Raw genomic sequence first — 10,255 nt, forward strand, 5'->3', positions numbered from 1 at the left:
AGAGATGCAGGATATTGTTCCTAAAAGAAATGTTGAACTGCTGGCTATTGATTTATTTGGGAGGCTGCCAACAGGTCGAGGGGGTGTAAAGTATGTTCTTTTAGCTGTTGATGTATTCTCAAAGTTTTTAAGGCTGTATCCACTGAAAAAGGCCACTAGCCAGAATATAATTAACAAGCTAGAGAAAGATTACTTTGTGAATGTTATAAAACCAGAGAATGTTCTGTCTGATAATGGAGCTAAATTTGTATCTAGTGTGTGGGGGAAGTTTATGCAAAGATCTGGGATGAAGCATATAAGGATTTCAGTGTATCAGCCTGCGGGAAGCCCTGCTGAGAGGTATATGAGGGAGCTGGGTAGGCTATGTAGGACATATTGCAGTAGAAAGCATAGTACTTGGGCAGAATATATAACTGTGTTTGTGGATCTTATGAACACAGTGAAGAGTTGTGCAACAGGATTCTCACCCTATGAGCTCATGAAAGATATCAAGCCAGACAATCTAATAGTCAAGAGAAGATGCAGATGGCCAGACAGCAAATGTTAAAGAAAGGACATGAGAGACAGAGGAGGCATGGAGAAAGGTATAAGACAACAAAGGTCAAGGAGGGAGATAAGGTGCTGGTGAGGAACAAGAAAAAATCCAGTGACATTGATGGCGAAATCAAAAAGTTATTTGAATTATACCATGGACCCTTTGAGATAACGGGTTGTCCACACCCTAATGCATATAGGTTGGTATATCCAGTGTCCAAAAAGCCATTTGGACTGAGAAATGTAACGGAGTTGAAAAAATATGTGGTAAAAGAATAAAGGTTAAGGAAGTGAGATTCCCATGTACACTATTGTCGAGTTAAAAAAAAAAAAAATTATTGGGGGCTATGTGTACATGTATTTATAATTGGAGTATTATTTGTGTTACTGTGTATGTTGCGATGCCATTGTTGGTGGTCAACAAACTTCATTATAATGTATGTATTTGCAATAAGGGAATCTGTTGTCCAATGGATTTGCACAACTGGTGTGGGTGTGATAGAAGCCTTGTTGAAAGTCATACGGGAACTGAAACCTACTGTACATATAGTCTATTTCTGTATAAATGTGTGGAGAATATAGGAGGGAGGAAATCTGCTAGTTGAGATTTTATTAAAATTTCTAATGTATCTGTGGCACCTGGAGTTGATACTGGTGTGTGGGGGTAGGATTGTTGCTGGGACAGTCATGTAGGGCAGTCACTAAATATGCAAATTGTAGAGGCATATGGGAAATAATTAACTTGCTTATTATAAGATGTTCATGAGGGAAGTGAGGGAAAGAACACTAATGGCTAAGTGGATGCTTGTAAAAGTTTATGACCTTGGTGAGTTTGTTTGCCATTTATGATTGAATCTAGATAGCCATGGGAATGTCATAAAAGAATGGGTTTCAAGATATTGCCAAATATTATGTGAAAATTTATATAGGAATTCATTTTAAAAAAATATTGAGTGTATTTATGTACAGTGATATAGCTGTATGGATGCTTAAAAAAAATATAAGAATCAGCATCTGGGAATAAATTCTCTTGGTGCGGGGGGTAGAAGTGTCGGAGGTCCTGATCTGGGAACATTTGAAGGGTGAAATAGAATATATTTAACTATGCCATGTTTGTGTTTGATTTGTGTGCAAGTTTGTCATTTGTACAAACCTCAATAAGAACTGATCAGTGAAAACAGGATGTTCCAGGGAGGATTTGGATAGCATGATTCCTGGGAAATGTGGGTCTGCATGTCTAGGCAAGATTTATAAGCATTTGATTAAATTTTGATAGGATGGCTTGGCTAATGAGAGGAAGCACAGTGCCACTGGCTGACAAGTTTGGAAAGACTGTATTCCAATGCATAAACCTGTGAACACAAGGATCTGGTTACAACTTCGTGCAACTTACAGAAACAACTGTGTAAAAAGTGAAAGTGTTAATGTGCAGTGAGTGGGCAACCTACATATAGACTAACATGGGCATTTATTTTGCCTGCCCAATCAGACTCAATAGGATACTATCTAATTGTATATTTGAGTTGTTGTTGGATTATGTATGTATGTTTCCTAATGACAGTACTTACAGTGATTAACTCACCACTATAACACTGTTCTACATGTTTTGGTGCCATTATAGTTATAATTAAAATGTTTAATATATAAAGTAATATGGGTTCACTCCATTTGGTGCTACTTCATGTTGCCGTTACTAAGGTAATGTCTCAATGAAGTGGGGGTATGTAAGGTAACAGGGGATAATATGGAACTCTTTCAAGTAATTTAAAAATTTAAAGCACAGCAGCAGAGATAATATGCTGGGCAAAATAGGCCGGAAAATACTTGTTTTGTGTTTTGATGGATGTTGTAGTTCCGTTGGATAGTGATTTGGTTTTCTTTTAATTGCAACGAATTATATAAGTGTGGTGATAATTTGTAAAATTATATAATGTATTTAGATTTAAGTATTTAAATATTATAAAATATTGTAAACGAATTGTGGCCATGTTTAGCGATTATTTTGACTACTGTGGTGTCATGTGACCCAACTCAGGACTGTGGATATGGGCGGGAAAATCGTGGTCTTTGGTCGTTGGCCGTTATGGTGGTGAGTTGGGAGCGGCAAAGTGCAGCGAGTGCAAGCATGGACGCCAGGGTATGCGAAGGAACAAAGTGAAAGTGTGTGGGTGTGAGACAAACAGTGTACAAATTGCACCGATTATTATTTGTGAACTTAAAAATGCATGGCCACAACGTTAAAGTGTTTCTTTTGAATAAATAAGTTTCAATCTGAACGTGTATAGTTCAATTCACTGCTCTTCAAAACCCAGCCAATATCAGACTCAATAATAGGGGCGAAAATTCAACCAGTTACTACTAACCCCCTTTACAGATGAGCCACGTGAAAAATAGGTAGTAAATGAGCCCGAGTTCAGTTGCAGGGTATTGTCAGTACCAACAGAGAATTTGGGCTTCAGTTCTTTGATTATAGCAAGTATTTCCTTTTTATTGGTGGAGTATAAAAAAACAGATTTCTTATTTATAGTACATCTGGATCGAATGCTGGGAGTACACTGTAAATTTTGATTTATATCTTGTTCAGCTATCTGTGTAAAGTAGGAATTAAATTTATTTGCAATTTTTGTAGGTGCAATTATCATGGCTGACTTCTTCATTAGGCAGTTAATATTATGGAAATTGTCTGTTCTGCTGCAGTTTCCCTCCTTTCAATATTCCATATGACTTTTATCTTATTGGTGGATATTTTGTGTATGTATGAGTTGACATTATTTTTGCTTGTTTGACAACATTTTTGAAGATCTTTCTATAGGTTTTGTAGTAAGTATCAAATGCTGGTGACATGAACTGTTTGGACAACCTGTGTAGTAATCTTTTTTTGTTTGGGGATACCAGAATCCTGAAACTGGTCGATTTATTTTTTGTATATTTTCCTGTTTTGGAGGGAAGCACAACTCAAAATAGTAGGAAAAATTACTGATAAAGTTATTGTATTTTCCATCTGTGTGTTTGTAGTTATAAATATCTTTCCAGTTTTCTTTGCTCATGTAATGGAGAAAGTAATTTATATTTTCATTACTGTATTTTCTACTGGTGGTAGGTAGGCAGCGTTTAAACTTCAGCTTGGTTTCTGTACTCAGAGTTTTTGAGCTGTGTGATCCCCAATACCCGTGCTTAGTGTTTCTGTTTTATAGTTCATTTCTACATTTACAAATATCAATGGTGGTAGATCAAGTCTTCATGATACGAGTTGCTGTTTCTACAGCAGATTTCATGTTAAATGTTTGCAAGAGATTCAGTAATTCATTTTTTTCTTTGGTGTCCTTTTCAATGTCAATATTTAAATTACCACATAGAATAATTCTTCTGTTTCTTTCTGTTAGCCTGTTAAGTGAATGTTCCAGAATTAGGAAAGTATTTTTGTCACCAGTTGAAGCTCTGTATAAACAAATAATGGTTAGTTTAGTGTCCACTATCTCAACTGCTGATAGTTCTACATCTTTTTCCTTCATTATTTCAACAGGAAATTTTGTATTTACAAAGTTTATATCATTTCTACTAATATACAACTACCATCATGTTTAAGAATTTTTCTACAGAAATAACCACCTAGCACAAAGTTAGGTAGGGACACAATATGTAATTTGTCCTCATCAAGCCAATGTTCTGTGAGACACAGTAATGAGGTAGTTTTTAATTCATTTTCTAAGAGGATTTGGATTTCACTTATTTTACTAGTTATTGAATGCACATTTTGATGAAAAAGAACCAAGTTCATATTTTTCTGTTCTACCTGTGAGTTTAGAAATAAGATGTTACTGTGACTTATCTGTGAGTTGGCAGGCTGATTTTTCACATTTTTATTTTTTTCCTGGCTTGAAACCATAAAAAATTGTCATTGAGTGACACAGATATATTTTGCCTTTGGCTCCTCCTTAAGCTGTGCTGCTCCAATTGTTATTGGTTCTGCTGCTGCTGCTATTGTTGTTGTTGTTGTTGATTCTGATGATGGTGTTCATGGTGTTTCACTTATTGCTGGTGTTTGCTCTTCCACAACTACTACCGTATTTACTCGAATCTAAGCTGCACTCGAATCTAAGCCGCACCTGAAAAATGAGACTCGAAATAAAGGGAAAAAAAATCTCCCGAATCTAAGCCGCACCTGAAATTTTGAGACTCGAAATTAAAGGGGAGAGAAAAGTTTTAGGCCGCACCTCCAAATCGAAACAAAGTTGGTCCATTGTAATATGAGACACAATTTAGGTCGAATGTATGACGATACAACCACAGTAGTTTGCTTCGAGTTGTAAGCTTAGCAGTTAAGCTTTACCAGGTAGCCATTGCTATGCACCAGGTGCTCCGTCCGTATTTATACGGGTACCCTTCCTTTTTCACGTGCTTCGTCTGGTTTGAATCGACTGCTTATTTTGCTTTGATAAGTGCCGTTTTCTTTGTTATAGGTGTTTACGTCACTCTAAGCTGAAAATGCATTACTGTACTGTGTCATCCATTGTTTGTCGCATTCTGATAGTGCGTGTTTACGGCCTGTCGCCGCTCGCGGCATGGCTTGCTTTTGTGCGCGCTGCCGCCGCTTAAAAAAAAAAAAAGAGAGAGAAAGGAATCGTCTCATTAGCGAAACAATGGCAAGAGACTGCTATTTGTTGTTACTTACATTACTGCGTTCTTTGATAATGATCAACAAGAACCAAATAATAGACTGCGTATGATAGAACATGTTCTGAACGAGAGTTAGGCGAAAATTTTTCTGCGTTTGAAAATCTTTGCGGCCGCTTCTTTAGTACATCAAATTCTGCACAGAAATTTGTCATCTTAGATTTAAAAATCTAGTGAGTTGCCGTGCTTCATTTCTGACTGTATCACTATTAGGCATAAGAATAATACAAATATAAACATGACACGATACGTATATTCTTTCGCGTTTGCTGTTGTCACACTCTAGTTTTGTAGTTTATTAGGCAGACAGGATTTAAATGAGATAGCAGCAAACACGAAAGAATACAGGGCAAAATGTTTATATTCGTATTATTCTTATAGTGAAGAGAATACTGCATGTGATTCACATTTCATCAGGTTCCTATTAACAACCATCTCTTCTCACAGGTAGGAAAAAATTCAGAACGTAGAGTTGGCCATATTGACAAACATCCCAAACAGTCTTGCCAGTCGGATTTTCGTAGTACATTGAAATTCTGCTACAGTCGAAGATGAACAATACGGAATTTGTATTTACTTCGTTGGATAATGTATGAAAATGAAGTGGTAGAAACTCGGGGCGAAGAAAAAATGCTCGTCTTCCACCTTTTGTTTTTTGTTAAAATTTATTAACTGACGCAGAGGTTTTGGCGCCAGTATTATTTGTGCCTACAAAGCATGCCTGTGTAGCGCTACATATATTCGACGCCAGAAGTTAGTTGTGGCGGCACCTACCAACATTTTTCAGAACTTGCGCTCGCTTTACACTTGATTCTAAGCCGCAGGCGATTTTTTGGATTACAAAAAACGGAAAAAAAAGTGCGGCTTAGATTCGAGTAAATACGGTATGTTGTTCTGCCAAATTTGTTCATTCAGAATATACAATTTGGTACCTCATGATGAAACGTCTGAGACTCAACATGAAGATGCATATTGAGAAAGATCACATTATAGACTACTTGCAAATGATTCATCTCATATTATTTGGTAATTATTTACTTCTATATACAGGGTGTCTCACCTAGCTCTGCTACCTCAAATATCTCTGGAACAACAACAGGTATTCAAAAGCAGTTTTCACCAGCATGAACGTACGGCAGGGGCTTAGGAAACCAAATACCATGTGAAATATTAAAATGTAAACAAATACCATTTTCAACACAAACTTGTGTTTTAAATGGACATCCCCCATTATTTAGTATGCAATCAATATCATGAAAAATCGCAAAAATAATGGTGTTGGTTGCATCGCAATACGTCAGTTACATCCCAAGAAATTGCAAAGAGAAGTTGATGCTTGAAATAAATGAAGTGCACAGTTAGCGCACATCCTGAGTCTGAAGCGTGCACCTCATACTGCCTGTGTCAGGGGCTCAGACAATGGGAAGGTATGCACAATCCACAAAAATAAACAAGTAACACATCCAACACAAAGTTACATTTTTCAAATTGTAAATGTATGTTTATTCTAGCGAAATAACAACTAGGGCTACAATTAGAGATAACACACTTGAATTCACTTTGCTAAACACATTTACTAATGCCCTGTCACACACAAAAACTGTATTGTTGTGCATTACATCCAGCATAGCAAATACACCCACATCTTGACCAATGAAATTGTGTCACGTCAACATATGTTCGAAGTGCCCTCCTTTTATATGAATTGTTGAGTGGTACTTAAAATAGGTAAATAAATTAGTGAAAGCAAAGTGAAGTAGAAATTAGAAAATAAATGAAAAACTTAGTTTAGTTTAGAAGAATTACACACTGGCAAACAGCGCGCAGAGCAGCAGTGACAGAAGAGCCAATGACCATGAAGTCAGCACGTTCAGGAAGCTGTCGATTCAGCCGTCAGGGCATCTCCTGACCGGTTCACATGTTTCTCAATTGTCACATGTGCTCAACAGCCCTCGCCTACATTCCAAGAGCCAATGATCGACGTTAAGAAGATTCTTCGAGAAACTTTTCAACGTGGCAGAAGAGGCAATGACCATGAAGTCGTTCACCTCCAGTAAACTGAAGTGAATAAATACGCGAGACGCAGTCCCAGCTAGCACTCAAGCTTATTTCAAGGTGGATATTGAGTTTAGGTTCAGCTGAAAATTCAAGATTGAAAAATCAACCTGTTACACAGCTTATTTCAAGGTGGATATTGAGGTTAGGTTCAGTTACATTACTTTTCATGGAAAGTAGTGGCAAATTTTGGATCTGGGCTGCACTGTAAAGGATGAATCTATTGAGAATGATTGTAGTACTGTTGAGACAGCTTACCATATTCCAACATTTATGAACAACAGGGGACACTTCTCATTTGACTAGAACTTTAAAAAAATCTGAGTTAATTGTGAATGTTTGTACCTTTTTAATGTTTTATTTAGCTTAAATAGTGTGTGTTTAGTTGCACTAACATAATTGTGGATAGAATAAAAGTCTACATTTTTCTAAACAGTAGTTTCCTTATAAGCTTACAGTATGAGGTGTATATGATTTCAAGTAATTGTTTCTTTATAATTTAGATTAAATGGCCCTGAAACTGTTAGAAATAGTGATGTGTGGCTTCTTCATGAAGTCATCGCAGAATTACCTAAATGTAATCTTTACTTTAAAAATTTCAAACAAAAAGTTATTTCAAATTACTTTAAAAACTCTTTGGAATGAAGTCACCAGAAGCAGCTGCTTACTCAGTGACGTTTATACTAGTTAATGATTCTTACTTCATCACTGAGTTTGAAGTTATTTTGGTAATCTGGGGCATAAATTATATTTAGGTTGATCAGTTTGAACTTTTTACATTTTTTATGTTTAGGTATGGCTAACATTTTCTTTTACCTGTTACAGGATCATTATACCTGCAGAAGTCAGCGATATTTGATCCTGCTCTGGTCTGTGTGCTGGGGCCGGAGGGACTTCAGAATAATTAAATTTTAAAATAAGACATTTTTAAACACTTTGAAAATAAAAAATTTTAAACATACATGTCTTAATAATTTGTTTCACACCATTTCCATTCTGACATTTATTTAATTAATTAGTTTCAATAAATTCATATTAATAATTATATAGCTTAAAACAAGCTGTAAATACCAGGCTGTATTCCACGTGTGTAGATACAGTTGGAGCCAAACTTGATAAGTCAAGCCTGAAATATAGCTTGAACTCTGCCAACTTTGATGTTTGTTTCAAGCTTGAATCCAACTAACAGGCCTGAATATTCCAGCTTTGATCAAACTTACATACTTGAACTTTACATCCGGAAACAAGTTTGAAACCAGCTTACTGTGCTATCTGGGGTGGGCCCGACAGACGAAGGAAGAAGAGAAGAGTAGCAGTTGTTTTCAGTCAGTTTCAGTGCTGAAGACCGTCATGCAAGAAGAGACTACATCATACACAGACGCACCAAGTCCGCCACTGTAATGGAATAGCAAGCAGCAGCCACAGCGCCAGAAGACAGACCTGGGTGACTCGTGAGGACGGGAAGGAGACGGACTCACATCAGCAGTCACCTGTGAGCTGGGATGAAGATCTGACAGCCGAAGACTGGCAAGCGGAAGTCTGTTGTTCGTTGCCACATCCAAGGTATCACCATCCGATGCACGACTTCGCTCTCAATAATTAAACGGGCCACCGCACGAGGCACGTCTCCAGTCAACTGGGCGAGACGGCGACACGAGATACACACCGCCAGGCGTAATCAGACACCGCCGCTGCCGCAGCAGAAGGCTTCGCAAACGACACAGCTGCCGCTCTCCGAGCCAGAACATCCAGTAAGAAACAGTTGGTCAATACTTTGAATAAAAGTTATCTTATGTAAAAATGCTGTTTCATTCTACCTCATACCCGAGCCAAGGAAGAACCCACCCTGCCCACATGTTGTTAAGAGAGAAAAATTAATTTATTTAGGATTTTCACCCTGACATAATGCTTTAGAATTAAATGCCCATATCAGTAATGCTCATCCTTACAACTGACTAGCATCAAAAGAGAAAACTCAGTTACATTTAGTGACAGAAGTGTTACGTTTAGTGTCAGAACTGTTACAGAATACGTGTTTGCAGATGGGTGATGAGAGAGTGTTGCACAGATTGTCGAGTTTCTACAGACACTGCCGTACACGCCACAGTAATATGATGTTGCATAGCCTCTACTGTCATTGGGGGTTGTTGATACACTCTGTCTCTCACTGCGCCCCAGAGAAAGAAGTCTAATGGCATCAGGTCGGAGGACGGTGCTGGCCATCGCACAATACCTCACTGCCCCATCCACCTATTTGGAAATGTCGTATCTAGAACATCTCTGGCAACTTTTGCATTCTGTGTGGAACATCCATCATGTTGAAACCACATTGATACAAGAGTTTCCAATTCTAGATCCTCCATGAGGAGCGCTAGTGTGATGCATATCGCTGTCCATTCAATGTTCCATGGTAAAAATAGGGACCTACAATACAGTTTGCAATGATACCGCACCAAACATTGACACTCCAATGTCGTTGATGATCAATTTAGCGAATCCAGTGGGGATTTTGCACAGACCAGTAGTGCATGTTCTGCAGATTCACATTACCATGATTTGTCAATGAAACCTCGTCCGTAAATAATGTATTGCTTAGGAATACTGGATTACCTTGCAACTGCTGAAGTGCAAAATGACAGAATGCAATGCGGGATTCAAAGTCATTCCCATACAGGTCTTGTTGCAGTGAGGTATGGAACATATGAAACTGATGCCGATGCAAGATTCTGCACACACTACTGTGGCTTATTCCTACACCTCGTGCTATTTCTTGTACACCCACCCGAGGATTGTGCGCTGCAGCAGCCAGATCAGCAATTTCATTTCCATTGCTAGTCGCTGGTGTTGAACATTGACATTTTGTGGGAGCCCAACTTCCTGTTTCCGTGGGTGTCTTGCAGATGTTGCCAATGGTTTGACGTGACGGGCACTGCCGATCTGGGTAGCGTTCAGCATTCAGTGTCACAGCTGTGGTTCCATTTCTGTGACATTC

The sequence above is a fragment of the Schistocerca nitens genome, chromosome 2 (assembly GCF_023898315.1).
Source record: "Schistocerca nitens isolate TAMUIC-IGC-003100 chromosome 2, iqSchNite1.1, whole genome shotgun sequence".
Classification (NCBI taxonomy): Eukaryota; Metazoa; Arthropoda; class Insecta; order Orthoptera; family Acrididae; genus Schistocerca; species Schistocerca nitens.